Raw genomic sequence first — 17,657 nt, forward strand, 5'->3', positions numbered from 1 at the left:
GTTCGAGTCCCGCTCGTTAGTTCCTTTGGTGTCTGCACCCATCATCCTTGTGAGCTAAGGAAGGGGGTTTTGGGGGAGCCTATAGGTCTACCTGCTGTGTCATCAGCAGCCATTACCTTACCCTCCTTGGTTCTAGCTTGGGTGGAGGGGCGCCTGGGGCGCTGATTATAATATATATTTTCAGTCTCTAGGGCATTGAGCATTATCCTACTTGCTTGGGGAATGTCAAGGTCCCTTGCCTCTGGCATTCATGAGTGGCCTTTAAACCTAACAATGAGTAAACGTGCTTTATTTGTTTACGAATAAAGTTTCGAAGTCTGGGAAAGCAGTCTATTGTACACTATTAAAGTAAGGTGTTGCATGATCAAAAGATGCTCTCTCTCTCTCTCTCTCTCTCTCTCTCTCTCTCACACACACACAAATATATCGATGCAAGTTGACCTTTGTATTGTTCGCCGCTGAAAGATAATCTATTGCAAAATAGACTGACTCATTGATTAAGGATCCTCTCTCTCTCTCTCTCTCTCTCTCTCTCTCTCTCTTTAAAACAGATATTGATACAAGTTGACCTTTGTATTGTTCAACTTAGAAAGGTAATTGATTGCAAATTAGAGTGACTCATTAAATAAAGGGTCTCTCTCTCTCTCTCTCTCTCTCTCTCTCTCTCTCTCAGTTCTAGTTTACAGTGATTCCCAAAAAGTCTGGAATGACAGACGATGTCCATCTTCCGCTAATTATTCAAGAAATTGATCTTTGGTAATTTTTACCGAGTCATCCCCCCTCCCTCCCCATAAGAAGGGGGGGGGGGATTGTTGAATATGGGATAGCGTTATAGTAACAGTAATTTCATTGATCGAGGTCCATTTCTTGACTTAGTGAGTGTTTGAGGGATTATTTTTTCACGTGTTTTTTTTTTTCTTTTCCGCACTTTTTTTTTATTGAATCGATATATTTCGATCTGTGAGCAGTTTACGGACTAAATTCTTTTCGTATAACTGCATTTCTTTATCATTGTCAGATTCACAAACCGTTTTAGACATTTTGGTGGTTTTATTTAATATATTTTATCAAATAACGGTGATTTTATTAATTGATTTAAGATAATTTCATTCATTAGTAGTTTTTTATAATTTCCGTAGTAATTAACGTGAATCACGTAACAAACAGGTACTCATTACTTGAAGAGCACCATCAGCAGCTGCAGTAGTAGTAGTAGTAGTAGTAGTAGTAGTAGTAGTAGTAGTAGTGGGAGGGGCAAGGAAATGAATGAAGGCGAACTTAAAGTACGCTGGTACACGCGAAGGTGACCTAGCACCTGTTGCATTTCCCATTCATGCTTTTGTTAGAGTTCATCTCTGAGTAGAAGAATACTTTTTTAAAACTCAAATCTTTTGTGTCTTTAGTTCTGGATTACTTTTGAAAGTTTTCTTGCAATTATCTCTTTTTATTCTTTAATTGGTCTTATATTTGCAGTGGGAGAATTTTGCGAAAACATTTTGCAAGTATTTGTTTACTCCCAAAATTTGTAAAAATAGATAGTGGATGATAGAGTTCATGTGTGTTTAATTTCCTTAGTTTTCTTTAAGGAATTATTTATTAAAAAAAATCATACTTATTAAATCAATTAAATGCCACGCTGTTTAAAATGACGTTTTTGATAACGAAATTAATGTTTGCTTGCATGTTAAATAACATTTCAGTGGATATGACTTCACTAATTTTTTGCAGTTTTGATTGAGGGTCGATGAAGCACGAGAACTTGTGAGTCAGAGAGTCTTAATTTGATGAGTCACGTACAATATTTTGTTTTTCTTTCTGTTTGTCTAATGTCATTGGCGTTTTGAACTTCCTGGAATGGGTTATTTTAAAGTCTCTCTCTCTCTCTCTCTCTCTCTCTCTCTCTCTCTCTCTCAATGTGGTAATTTTTCCACCTAGAAAATTGCAAATTGCAAATACTTGGAATAGACTTCCAGCTGATATAGTGAACGGTAACATTGTAAATGAGTTCATGAATAAGTTAAACAAGATCATAAGAACTCTAAATGCTTAAACTAAATCGCTCTACCAGAGAACAAATGGAGTCTACGTGCATGGACCAAAGAGTCTTCGAGTCATACAAAATCCTTATAACTCTCTCTCTCTCTCTCTCTCTCTCTCTCTCTCTCTCTCTAAGACATGAATTCCATTGGTTATCCATATATACTCCCTATGCTCGAGTTCCGGATGTTATAAGTAAAAAGAAATTTTACCACCTCCACTTTACATTTATAGTCTATAGTCAGACTTTCTAGTTCCGCTCTTAAGACGATACTTTCCAAATCGAAGCCTGAACTCTCTCAGTGTTCCTCGACTACAGTTGTTACATACAAATATGTATGGATATACAGCACTTGACCGTTTATTGTGTAAAGGCTGAACTCCAAGTGTTCATTACTGTAGACTGTTACTAAAAAAATATGTGGGTATACTTCTTCATAGGGAGATTTTCTTCCTCCTCCTCCTCCTCCTCCTCCCCACCCCCCTCCTCCTCCTCCTCCTCCTCCCCACCCCCTCCTCCTCCTCCTCCTCCTCCTCCTCCCCACCCCCTCCTCCTCCTCCTCCTCCTTCTTCTTCTTCTTCTTCTTCTTCTTCTTCTTCACACATGTCAAAAGAATGAAAATTTAGATAACTATTATTAAAAATTGAATGGCTTGGTTCCATAAATAGTTAGTAAACTATAGAGTTTGAGAATAATTGTTGCTTACCTTTTTTTGGATGACCGTATAAATAAATATAATGATAAATTCAAATTTAGTGTATATAGAAAATCAGCCAATATCACTGATTAGGCTATGTAGTACATATGTAATGAAATCGAAGCAATAACTTCAAGAAATCTGTATTCGCTTCTATGTTTTTTGAGAGCTTTACGAGTTTGCAATCCTGGCTAGTTCAGTGGTAACGTCTTCGCCTAGCATTCGCATGGCTGCAGATCGATACCAGCCCTGGACCATGAGTTTAAGCTGTTTACAGGGGAGGCCACTGCTGTGTTTGGGTACTATAGTTGGGGGTTGAGGTTTTTTTCATTTAAAGGCTGTTCATGAATGGCAAAAGCAAGGGACAGTGTCATTGCCCTATCAAGCAGGACAATGCCCTAGAGACTGACCATATTACATATGATCAGCGTCCAAGCCCCCTCTCCACCCAAGTTGGGACCAAGGAGGGCCAGGCAATGGCTGCTGATGACTTGGTAGATAGACCTATAGGCTCCCCCAAACCCCCCATCCTTATCTCCAAGGATGGTAAGGTTGCAGCGAAAACAAAGACCTCAGACATGTCCTACCACTTGCGTCTGTTTGAGGGCTCAGTTCGTCAATCCATCGTCTTCTCTTCCTTCCCCTGCTTCTTTAACAGTCTCTAGGGACCAATATATATATATATATATATATATGTATGTATATATATATATGTGTATATATATATATATATATATAAATCAGTCTTAGGGCATCAATTTAGTTAGCAATTTTGCAATCGATATATATATATATATATATATATATATAAACGATTGCAAACTTGCTAACCACATTGATGCCCTAAGACTGATTTCAATTGGGGAGCAAATAAGAAGGCATATTTTAGGCTGTATGATTCTCTAAATCAAAGCTTGAATACGGCTGCCAAATATAATCTTTACATGTTGAACTAAATTGGGAGAACTCGATATTGGCCCTATGGATCTTAGAATATGCTCAGGTGCATCTAGATGTCAGGATGCCAGAGAACCTCAAATCAATCAATCAATCAATCAGGTGCAGCTAGAACTTCCTCTGTGGAGAGTATTGCCACTTGATCTGCGAAGAAAGAAATTGAGTTTGCGGTTTCTTTATAGTATTAAATATACCCCAAATATCATCTCTCTTAATTTTTTAAAGAAATGCTTGGAACCCCTGAGAGATTTTGAGCCCAAGATCATCAAACGACGTTTCTCTAAAGTCAAAGTATTAACGAAATTAATTATTCCCTTGTATCCAAATGCACAAAATCAGTTATAAAGGATAACACTCGTATATGATATTATTTCTGAATTCTATGAAGGTAATGCTGTGCATAGAATCAGAAACAGCAACAAATGCAGCCGTTGCTAGTTCACTGCAGGACAAAGTCCTCAGACATGTCAATTCATGCCTGAGGTTTTGCCAATTTTCATCACCACGCTCCGGTGCGGATTAGTGATAGTGTGATATTTTCGTCTCATCACTCACTGCAAACCAACCTAGTATGGGTGGCCCTGACTAGTACAGCTTTGTTGATCATGGCGATACGCAAGCCCTATAATGTTGTTATGTACTATTGGCTTAAAGTCAGAGAATGGGGTAGAATGTATTGTAGTCTACAAGGTCGAGTCATATTTAGCAAAATTACCTGACCTTGCTTCTATATAGATTGCAGAAGTGACGTCCATAGATAAGGATTTGGAACTTCTATCAGAAACTAAGGGTACACTATTATAAAATAGGGTGACTCCCTTAACAGAATAATATCCATTACCCATTAATTCAGAAATTTGAAGAGTTGCTCTCTAACGTTTCTTGTTTACAAACTGTGGGAGTGTTAGGAAATGAGATAGCAGACAGGGAACCGGAAGAGAGCTGTTCTAAAATCAGACTTGTTACATACTTAAGGTTCCACTTAATGATATGAAGTTATCTAGTAGGTCATATATATATATATATATATATATAATTAAAGATTCCAAGAGAGGTGTTTGTCTCCCCCCCCCCGTCGCAAATAATAATAAGAAATATTAAAGCATATTGGCTAATAATAACACTTGGTTTGAATAGGTTTCTAGCAACCTACTTATACAGGGCTGTTGTGACTTGTTAGTAACGTCTCTGCATGGTGATAGCCAGACTTTGGTTCGAGTCCCGTTCAAACTCGTTAGTTCCTTTGGTCGCTGCAACCTCACTATTCTTGTGAGCTAAGGATGGGGTGCCTGAGTCATCAGCAGCCATTGCTTGCCTCGTCCTAGCTTGGGTGGAGAGGGGCTTGGTCGCTGATCATAAGCGCATATATATATATATATATATATAAACATTAAATTTTGATTTGAGCATTAAAACCACGATTGCAAACTTGATTTGGAAATTCATTTAATTTTTCCAAAGTACCTTTTTTTTTTTGTCGAGATCTCTGTATTTTGTTGATAATAAAAGGATTATGTTTTGCCCTCATTATTGTAGAGCTTCTAAAAGAAACTTTGTTCAAAATTCGTAAATCGACATCGGAAATATCATGATGATAAATGATATTGTAGATCCTCTTGTTGAAGTGGACATTTTTAATGGAATTTAATTGAATTTGTTATTTTTAATTGATTTATCATATTGAATGTGTGAGTGGTATAGTATGCTGTTATGATTGAATGCGGTTTTCAAAAGGTTTTAAACATCTCATCGATTTAAATTTTTATTACGACGCTGAATGAAATCGCCCTGCCCAATGCCTGGCCTCTGGCTTAAAATTCGTAATCCAGTTCAAAGCTTTATTTAAAAAAAAGGTTATCTACAAATGCGTTATTTTGAATTTTGTTTTGCCAGTTTTAACGACGACAGCAACCCCCCCCCTCTCTCTCTCTCTCTCTCCCCCCCCCTCTCTCTCTCTCTCTCTCTCTCTCTCTCTCTCTCCACGAGAAGACAAAAAAGGTCATTGGGAAATCAGTTATTCAAAGTGGAAATATCCATGAATTCACTGAAGTCTCTCTCTCTCTCTCTCTCTTCTCTCTCTCTCTCTCTCTCTCTCTCTCTCTCTCTCTCTCTCTGGGTTCACGCTCAATGGCAATAAGGGGCCCAGCTTGCTGGAACAAACTACCTCTGGAAATAAGAAAATGTATAAATGTTAGTTCTGATTTATTCAAAAAGAAACTTAAGCAATATTTTTTTAAATTTTACTTGAATGTATATATATCCTAGATTTTTACAATCCAAATATTGTGAATTTTATATAAATAATTTATATTATTATGTAACAGAATAACCATTTTATAATGGAATAAAGGTGAAAACGAGAAGAGGGAGATAAACTATACAAAAAAGCTGGTAGGCTAGGTAGAGTTAGCCAGTAACTCCTAAGAAGGTAGTTCTAGGTAAGTATGTTAGGAAAAATACAAATTACTTAAAAATTTGTGATTTTTTACTTTGACTTTGACACACTCTCTGGTCCCACGAGAATACAAAAGGGCCATTGGGAAATCAGTTATTCAAAGCGGAAATATCCATTGATTCGCTGAGGTGTTCTCTCTCTCTCTCTCTCTCTCTCTCTCTCTCTCTCTCTCTCTCTCTCTCTCTCTCTCTCTCTCTCTCTCTCTCTAATATCAGTTATTCAAAGCGGAAATATCCATGGATTCACTGAAGTGTTTTCGGTTATCAGCAGTCGGGGTGATGAAAGTTGAGCTTTCTACTGACACAGATGCGGTTGCAGGTGTCGACTCACTCATTAATCAGGCTATTTAGGTGGGGCAGATTCCCGTGGTGTCACTTGTTTCCGTAAAGGAAGGCAGTTGGCTTCCTGGAGCAGCCCTCCCTGCTGCTGTAATCTGTAGACTTTCAGATAAGATATACTTGCACTATCAGATGGGCTGTGCGTTTTATTGCTACATAATTGATTTCCTGGTAAAAGATATGAGTTTTACATCATTGTAGGTTGTCATTACATGACCACCCACACGAGTGTTAATGTTATTTTTATTATTATTATTATTATTATTATCATCACCTGCAAAGCTACAACCCTAATTGGAAAATCTTAATGCTATAAGCCCAGGGGCTTCAACGGGGAAAATAGCCTAGTGAGGAAAGGAAGACAAGGAAGATAAAATATTTTAAGAGTAACATTAAAATAAGTATCTCCTATATAGAGTATAAAAAGTTGTTATAATTATTATCATCATCACCTGCAAAGCTACAACCCTAGTTGGAAAAGCTGTATGCTATAAGCCCAGGGGCTTCAACAGGGAAAATAGCCTAGTGAGGAAAGGAAGACAAGGAAGATAAAATATTTTAAGAAGAGTAACATTAAAATAAGTATCTCCTATATAGAGTATAAAAAGTTGTTATTATTATTATTATCATCACCTGCAAAGCTACAACCCTAGTTGGAAAAGCTGCATGCTATAAGCCCAGGGGCTTCAACAGGGAAAACAGCCTAGTGAGGAAAGGAAGACAAGGAAGATAAAATATTTTAAGAAGAGTAACATTAAAATAAGTATCTCCTATATAGAGTATAAAAAGTTTCACAAAACAAAAGGAAGAGATAGTATATAGAATAGTGTGCCCGAGTGTACCCTCAAACAAGAGAACTCTAATAGGAATGGTTAAACACTTCAGTACCGCACATCTGGTTGAACACGGTCTTGAAGATGACCTTCAAATCGTGAAGGCTTCAAAGTTACTTTCACAATGGGAGAGGCTCAGAGGTGTCATATGACCTTCATAGAAGACTACGACGAGAGAGAGAGAGAAAAAAAAAGGATATGATTCAGATATACGATTCAAATACATCGATTTATTTTTTACAATGTTCTTACGATATTTCAGACAATTGTATGTCCCGTTTACGTCCTTCTTCTTCTTCTTCTTCTTCTTCTTCTTCTTCTTCTTCTTCTTCTTCTTCGTAGAATACCCTGTACTTTAATTTGGTCTTAATGATATTCTCATCATTATTCTTACCATAGCTCTTTTGGGTTGTGACTAGCTTTTGTTCTAAGGTTTTAGTAGGGCTCAAAGTTTCTAATACACAGTAATGGCAGGACCGGCTAATTAAATAATTTTATTCCTCCAATTATTGTAATCTACGCTAGTTTAACTAGAATTTGACGATTAGGATAGATTTGTCAGATGACCGCAAACTCTTAGTTCGTCAATTCATTGTCTTCTCTTCCTTTCCCTGCTTCGTTTGCTATCTCTAGGGACCGATTTTTTTTAATTTTTCTTAATGTCCATCAATTATCTGTCATTCTCGTTGTATGTCATGTCCGTGTCCATTTCTTTTTCCTACATGATAGAACATCATCTACTTTAGCTTGCGCTCGTATCTATGTCGCTCTTTTCCCGTCTTATTAGTGTTATTCCCATCATTATTCTTTCCATATCTCTTCGAATTGTAACTAGTTTATGTTCTGAGGCTTCGGTAAGGCTCCAAGTTTCTGATGCATAAGTTAAACTGGTAGGACCATCTCATTGAATATTTTTCTTTTAAAAAAGTGGCATTTTACATTTCATAATCTCATTTTGTTTACTAGATGGTCAACATCCCATGTTTATCCTTCTTTTAAGTCCGGTGTCTTGCCTTGTGGGAACACTTGCTGTCTGTCCTAAGTACGTATATTAATTAACAATGTGTAGAGGTTCGTCCATAACTCTTATTTGTTGTCTGTGCATTTTCATTGAACTTTAAATTAGTTTTACTCATTTTCATTTTCAGTCCTATATTTCTATATTTCTGCTTCCTCCATTCAAATTATTATCTTTTGTAATTCATCCCATGATTCACTCAACTCAACTATGTCATCTGCCAATCTCAATTTGTTACAACTCACTATGTCATCTGCCAATCTCAATTTGTTAAGTTATTCCCAATTGATATCAATTCCTACATTTTCCCAATCTAAATTCTTAAAACTTTCTAGGCATGCTGTGAATAATTTAGGAGAGATGGGGGTCTTCCTGTCTAACTCTCTTCTCGGAAGTTTTGGTATTACTGTACTTCCTGTATAGATACTTCAAGTGTTCTAACATAGGATTCATCTATTCCTTGACTTTGAAGTGCTTTCATTACTGCTGAGCTTTTGACAGTATCAAAAGCTTTCTCATAGTCTATAAATGCTTTTGTCTTTCTCCGTTGATTCTTCCATTAGCTGGTTAATTACATGGATATGGTCAGTTGTTGGATATACTTCTAAAGCCTGTCTGCTCTCTTTGTTGATCATAGTTTTAAATGTGTGTATATATATATATATATATATATATATATATATATATATATATATATATATATGTATATATATACATACATACATATACATGTGACTTTCTTATGCATTTATACGGATAAGGTAAACTCATTAATATAAAGAAACTGTACCGGAATGCCTAAAAGTTCACCTGCCATCTGAAATTATCCTTTTTAACACCTGGCTAATGAGACATGGACTCCTCCCACAAACACCTGAGAATATAGACCAGGTAGCTTGTTTGGGAGTACTGTATTGTTTTGTATATATATACATATGTATTATTATTATTATTATTATTATTATTATTAGCTAAGCTACAACCCCAGTTGGAAAAGCAAGATGCTATAAGCCCAAGCGCCCCAACTGGGAAAAATAGCCCAGTGAGGAAAGGAAATAAGGAAATAAATAAAATATAAGTAATTAAAATTGAATTAAAATATTTTAAAAATAATAACAGCATTAAACAAGATATTTGATTTTATAAACTATAAAAGGAATTACACAAGCTTGTTCAATATAAAAACATTTGCTGGGAGTTTGAACTTTTGAAGTTCTATTGATGCATGTTCCCACGCTTACTGTACCCTAGAAAATGTAGACTTTGTTTAATCAATCAGTCCTCTGAAGAACTGTGTATATATATATATATATATATATATATATATATATATATATATTTATATATATGTATATATATATATAATATATATAATATATATATGTAATATATGTATATGTATATATATATATATATATATATATATATATATATATATATGTGTGTGTGTGTGTGTGTGTGTGTGTGCGTAAAAATCACAGGAAAACGTGATACTCAGATGCAGAAGAACCACAGGGAAAATGAAAATACGAAATATATGATTAAGTCCTGACTAGTTTCGTTATACTTCTTCAGAGGACTGATTTATTGAGAGAGGTGTCTTTACATTTTATAGGGGAAAGTAAACGTACCAACATACAGAACAATGACACTCCCATACCAGGTACCTGGGCTGTGATCAAGTGTTTACTGGGTGGAGATCCCACCTCAGACACCTGCCAAATAGGGTCATTTCTGGTGACAGGTAAATTCTTGTTTTTGACTTTCAATACAGTTTATTTTTATGAATAACGGTAGCCTTATCTATATAGATACACAAGCAAAACTCTATGTATATATAAAACACATCTATATATAAATATATAAAAAGACATATACATACTTATACACAGACAGGCATTCATACGTACGTGTACATATACTGGTATACATATAGAGACACATACATAGACTTACCTATAATTGTTTTTACACATGGTTAACATGTGTGTATGTATATATATATATATATATATATATATATATATATATATATACATACACATATATATGCACATACAACATTATTACCATAAACATATAATTACGTATATATCAATACTTACATCTAGCATAATCCTATATAGTGCCAATGCACTTATGCATATTATATAAAATAATTGTACCCTTTAATGAATGGTAGCTTAGGTCTAAATATTAATTTCACAGCGACGTTAATTATTCACCATACATTCAGTTCTACATTAAGTGGTTAAAGTTTTTTTTATATAGCTTACAAATCTCTTTACATATAAAGGCGTCGAGTTTATACCTTCCATGTCCAATATTCAAGTTGTTTCCAAAGGTTTCTTTTATGATACTGGACTCTATGATGTTTCTTTGGTTCATTCAAATAACTTAGTGTAAAGAAACGTCATATAGTCCAGTATCATATATATATATATATATATATATATATATATATATATATATATATATATATATATATATATATATATATATATATATATACACATACAGTATATATTTATATATATATTTATATATTTATATATTTATATATATATACATATATATATATATACATACAGTATATATTTATATATATATATTTATATATTTATATATATACATATATATATATATACTGTATATATATTTATATATATACAGTATATATATTTATATATATATATATATATATATATATATATATTTATATATCTATATATATATATATATTTATTTACATATATACAGTATATATATATATATATATATATATATATATTTACACACACACACACATATATATATATATATATATATATATATATATATATATTTACACACACACATATATATATATATATATATATATATATATATATATATATATATATATATAGCCTATATGCAGAAGAACCACAGGGTAAATGGAAATATGAAATATAAGATTAAGTACTGACTAGTTTTGTGTTACTTCTTCAGGGGATTGATTTATTGAGAGAGGTTTCTTTACATTTTATAGGGAAAGTAAACGTACGAACATACATATAGAGACTTAAAGAACAATGACGCTACCATACCAGCTACCTGCGCTGTTATCAGGTGTTTCCTGGGCGGATATCAAACCTCATTAGACACCTGCCAAAAAGGGTCATTTTTGGTGACCGGTAAATCAAGTGTAAAAACATGTACTGTATATGTAAGTCTTGGGTATGCGTCTGTATATGTATACCTGTATGTGTACACGTGTGTATATGTGTGTGTATATATATTATGCATGTGCGTATATGAATGCCTGTCTGTGTATGCGTATGTATATATTTTTATATATTGATGTGCTTTATATATACATATAATTTTGCTTATGTATTTATATGGATAAGGCTACCTTTATTGATATAAAGAAACTGTATTGAAAGACAAAAACAAGAATTTACCGGTCACCAGAAATGACCCTTTTTGGCAGGTGTCTAATGAGGTTTGATCTCTCTCTGCCCAGTAAACACCTGATAACAGCCCAGGTAGCTGATATGGGAGTGTCATTGTTCTATAAGTCTCTCTTTGTATGTTCGTACGTTTACTGTACCTATAAAATGTAAAGAAACCTCTCTCAATAAATCAGTCCTCTGAAGAAGTATCATAAAACTAGTCAGGACTTAATCTTATATTTCATATTTTTATTTTCCCTGTGGTTTTTTTTGCATATACTGTATATATATATATATATATATATATATATATATATATATATATATATATATATATATATATATATATATATATATATTTATATATATATATATATATATATACACACAGTATTGCGCATACAAGACGCAATGTCATTGGTCGCCGCCAATCCCTATAATAAACTTCAACATAGCGAGAATCCTTTTAAGAGAAAGGCAAAACACGTGTGATGTACTTAAGCTGTGGTATATCACCAGAACTCCTCCTCTCACGCTCTATTACTAGTTGTTTCTTTGCCACTTTGTTACGGCGCACACGAACTGTTCGATTTGCTCAAGCTCTTTCCTATTGTGACTCTCTAAATAACGTGCTCTCTCTCTCTCTCTCTCTCTCTCTCTCTCTCTCTCTCTCTCTCTCTCTCTCTCTCTCTAAGTTTGTTTGGAGTACACATTGGTTTGGTAAAAATAGTTTATATTCCTTTTTATATGCTTATATAAGCACAATGAGTGAACCCTTTATTATTATTATTATTACTTGCTAAGCTACAACCCTAGTTAAAAAAACAGGATACAATAAGTCCAGGGGCTCCAACAAGGAAAATAGCTCAGTGAGAAAAGGAAATAAGAAAAAATAGAGTAATTTAAGGGCAGTATCATGAGAATAGATATTTCCCTTGTAAACTACATATCTAACAAAACAAGAGGAACAGAAATAAGATGGAATAGTGTGATTGAGTTTACCCTCAAGCAAGAGAACTGTAACCCAAGACAGCAGAAGACCATGGTACAGAGTCTATGGCACTACCCAAGACTAGAGAATAATGGATTGATTTTGGTGTGTCCTTCTCCTTGAAGAGCTGCTTACCATAGCTAAAGGGTCTCTTCAACCCTTACTATTAGGAAAGTGGCCCTAGCATGAAAGGTTTAATTATACAAATAAGAATATAATTTGGAGTTATGGCATTCATTCATATATAACGTAAGGTGTACAATCACTAATGATAGTGACACCTGGATTCAAAATATAAGTCCATTCTAGCTTAGCAAAAAAAGAAAATAAATAAAAAAATAAATAAATCACTTGACATACTCTGCAAAGTATTTCTTAATAAAGTCTTCATAATATACTAATTAAAGAAAAGAGGTGAATTAGTCAACAACTGAAAGTTAAAATTAAATCATCCACGGAAAAGATTTTTCAAATAAAAATGACTCGGTATATCCATATACTGTGTGTATATATATATATATATATATATATATATATATATATATATATATATGTGTGTGTGTGTGTGTGTGTGTGTGTGTGTGTAACACCCGTAGTCGTTGTTCAATATTTTTCGTCGTACAACCCCTGATTGTCCAGCCTTCACCATTGACCTATACATCATAATGCAGAAAGTACATCGATCCAAGCAATATCAAAAGTATTTTTAGGTTCTAGTCTAAGTGACATCCCTGGAATTTCTCCTCCCTCTCTAATGCTACCTTACCTTGGTTTTTATCTAGTACTTAATTCCCCCCCCAAAAAAAAAAAATAAAATAAAAAGGTGGTTGATAGATTATTTAAAACCGAAAATATCTATATTTTCGTCATATAATATTTGAAATTAATAAAAATCGTTAAACAGGACGTAGTTGCGGCAAACACCAAATAGAGAAGGAAGATTAATGAAGGTTGTAGGATCCCTGGATAGATTAATGTATTGAATACTGATGTGATTCTTCAAGTTATCAATGATTGATGTTCAAAGTATTGGAGATCTTGTATTGCGTAACTAGTTTTGGGTAAGCTTGAGTTACCAGAGCCAAGATGCTTCTCTTTGATTATGAAGTGAGATTGTCCAATCAATTTCTATTTGATGTCAGGACGACTAGACTTACTGTATAGTATTTCAGGAAGAAATAAGCAATTTCCCAGTGTAATGGCGCTTGGGATTTTAAAAGGGAATATAGTGTATGATGTATGGTTTGCCAGATTTGTTTGCATACATGTGTGTGACAAATAAATTGTACAGACATGCCGGAAAGTATCTCACCCGACTTGTGTAAAAAAATGAGAGGATGGCCTCTCCAAAAAGGGCTAAGACACCCATGACGTTAATGGTTTACTGGTTTCATAGAAAACGGACATGAAGAGCAGGGAACCCGAAAGAGCTGTGGTCTTTGTCATGCTCGTCTCCACCCAATTTGATAGAATATGAACTTTAATTTGTGTGTAATTATTTGCGTCATGAAGCGAGTTCTTATGTTGTAATAAATTAATATTAAAGCCACGTGTAAGAATGTTGCCGTTGCGAAGCCAGAAGGGGGCGTTGCCTTGTTCGTTCACATGCGTAGTAAAAAATTGCGGGCAAAGGCCTCTGCTGCGGAGTTCGGAGACCTCCGAACCCAGTTGTTGGTGGGATCGTGGGGCTGTGCCGCGGAGCTGTTCCACCAGTCCCTCTCTGACAGAGAAAGCGGGAGTGGTACAGTCACCCCTGTCGCTATAAGTCCCACTATTATCGTACCTTCATTCGCACCCACAACACAAGGCTATTTGATGAGTCTTTCATTACGGAGACAAGTGGACAAACGTTTTCATCAGCTGACAACTTTTCTTTGGAGTAAGACGTTCATACGCCGAGGAAGAGAGAGTGTTTTTATTTTCATTCTGTGTTTATATCCACCCCTGTCTCTTGGTCTAGGCTGCTCTCCGTCCCAAGTGTGTGACCTTCACTTGTTTCGCCGCTTCGCGCCAGAATTCCGCAGCTCAGCTGATGCGCTCTTGTGACGATGAGCCTAGGAAGAGTTGGTGGGAACCGTGTGTGTGGACTCTCGGCTCTCCGTCGTCCTTTGTGTTACTGTAACTGGTGCCTGGTGGTTGCCTCCCTTTAAGTAGGATTCCCAGTGCCTCTTACTGATGACACCCGTATCCTCTCTCCACACCCAAATTCGTGCTGTGTAGTAATCTTCTCGTGAACGGAGAAGCAGCTGTTTTGTGTAGCCCCAAACATCCAGTCAAAACCGGACTTTTAAGGAAACTTCTCAGAAGACTCCGGGAGTGGCCAAGTCAGTGACGGACTCTCACAGCTCCTTTTGCTGGCAGAGACAAGACTTTTTGGCGTGATTCGTGACTGACGGAAGTAGTGGAGGGGAGGTGTCCGTCTGGGTGGGTCGTCGTGCTGAGCGGAAATTGTCTGCCTTTCACCTTCTGTCACCGAGAGTTTGTGCTGGAAATCTCTCTCTCTCTCTCTCTCTCTCTCTCTCTCTCTCTCTCTCTCTCTCTCTCTCTCTCTCTCTCTGGTGTCATCGTTTAAATTAATGTGCATATTTTGTGACTCTTCGAGTGGTTCATAGTGTCTGGACAACTTATTAGTCATCTCGTTTCTCTGATAACAATGTTAAAGATATTCAAATATTAATCTTGACATTAGTGGTGTTATTGTGTATAATGGTGCTTTAACCAATAAAGACAACGTCGGGGATAATTATTATTCAATGTACCCGAGGCTGTGGAAGATAGGCCACCATTATTTCTCAAGGTCACTCCCTTCCCCTATTCAGGGCTTGGAGACCATTTGAAAACCCCGTCCGTTTAGTCCCGGCTTTTCGTTACGGACAAGTGTTTTTTTTTTTATCTAGAAAACAACACAACAGGATTCCAACCCTAGGCGAGAAAAGAAATAGTGCTAAAAATGTACCTCATGCTGTGTGGACTGTAGAAAAGAAAGTGCTAAAAAATGTACCCCAAGCTGTGGACTGTAGAAAAGTGCTAAAAAATGTACCTCATGTGGGGGACTACGTATTACTATGGGGGTCTTATTATTATACTTATGCATTAATCCTTATTCTGTTAATCTACCTTCGTTCTCCCTTGCTATTGGCTGTCCATCCTCTCCAACTTTTACTTTATATTCGTTTAACCCTGTTGCACCTCAGTTGAGTGATCTCCCGGCTCTGCGTTAGGTCATATTGTTTATTATTATGATTATTTATAGGTGTATAGACATTCCAAATGAATATTTTATCCTGTTAAATCATGAGTATGCAAAGATCAGGCGATATTATCAATAGATATAACCCAGTTTTATTTCTACACTGATGTGACAGAAAAGATAATACATACCTCTTGGACACTTGTTCTCATCAATGTCAGTGACCGTTATTATTGTGACGTATTGCCTCTTGACAAGATAATATGTCGTAACAAGCCTTTAGAATATGAAGTCTTTTAAATGTAAATGTGCACGTCAGGAAATCTGTGCTTGAACAAGCTCAGTCTTGCTGAAAGAAACATGTTCATTCTTATCATACCAAGTCACAAGATGAACCACGACGCTTCTGAAACGAATTACTCGCATTAACGGGGCCTATCGATACCATATCAGTCTCTGATACGACGACGTATAAGTAGTCAAGTACATCCCATCACAGCTCATTTCTTAGTACCAGACGAAGGGTTCTATTGGCCTTGTGTTGACGTTAATATCAAGGTGTCCATTAGGTGTTCAGTTTAGAGTTTGAAGACAGTGACCACTTACAACACCTAAATTGATTGTGAAGTTTTGAATGTTGGGTAACGGAGTTATCCATGTTACTACAAAGTAGTTGTTATTCGTTTGTAGTAGTTGTGATATCCTACTTTATACCAGAGTGGAAATGCGACGTTGCCTGGAGTGTAACGTGAAACAAAAGTGGACGGGTATAATTTATACTGGGCAAGGGCTCGAATCCATGTCTCCGAGAAGAAACACTCCCCAGTTATGCTCTCACTTGGTAGAGACTACTGCTGGAATTGGTCAAATCCTTGCCCAGCCAGAACCATTTACCACGAAAAAACCTTCACTAGATATATATTCACAAGGTTAAAATATCCCATTCGTGGTTGATATTTTCACGTGTATATATATATATATATATATATATATATATATATATATATATATATATATATATATATATATACACACATACACTTTTCCTTCTACTTTTTCCATTCGTATATGGGGTTGCTATTTCTAAGGCAGCCTTCTCAATCTTCTCTTGTCCTTTACATTTTGTTCTCTTCTGTTGTGTGTGTGTGTGTGTATATATATATATATATATATATATATATATATATATATATATATATATATATATATATATATATATATATATATATATGTATGTATGTATGTAGATATAGTGCGTGTGTGTAACCAAGTAATTGTGTAGAATCATGACAGCTGATACGCGATTAACATAAAATATGGATTATAACCACGAAAGGAAAAAGATTGAATTGATACTGTTTTTATCGTGATATATATATATATATATATATATATATATATATATATATATATATATATATATATATATATATATATATATATATTAAAGCTGCAAAAAGAAAAATGAAATGACATGATGGAGCTAGTTTTTCGTCCTATTAGTGTCATCGACGGACTCTTAATGAGAATACATTATGCAGAGATCGTACTTATACAACAGAAAGGGATCCCACAGCTGTCAGTTTCTTGATAATTCCATATAAGTTCGATTCTTGTCAAGAGGTTAATACTGGTACAGAACTTATATTTCTGGTTATTAAAGTGTGAATTTAGTTTTAATGGAGATCATTATGGGTAATCTT

General features: G+C 35.1%; 1 protein-coding gene across 2 annotated transcripts in view; it reads left to right on the top strand.

Annotated features, from left to right (window-relative positions):
* The window catches only part of ova (ovaries absent), a 132,239-nt gene that overhangs the window by 79,556 nt on the left and 35,026 nt on the right, over positions 1–17,657 (top strand). Inside the window, exon 1 of one of the 2 annotated variants that reach the window (XM_068384391.1) lies at positions 14,852–14,914. The exons of the other annotated variant lie outside the window; for it this stretch is intronic. The gene's annotated coding sequence lies outside the window, so the exon portion shown is untranslated. Of the gene's footprint in view, positions 1–14,851; positions 14,915–17,657 lie in introns of those variants that run through there. 2 annotated transcript variants of the gene reach the window in all.

The sequence above is a fragment of the Palaemon carinicauda genome, chromosome 12 (genome assembly GCF_036898095.1).
Source record: "Palaemon carinicauda isolate YSFRI2023 chromosome 12, ASM3689809v2, whole genome shotgun sequence".
Classification (NCBI taxonomy): domain Eukaryota; kingdom Metazoa; phylum Arthropoda; class Malacostraca; order Decapoda; family Palaemonidae; genus Palaemon; species Palaemon carinicauda.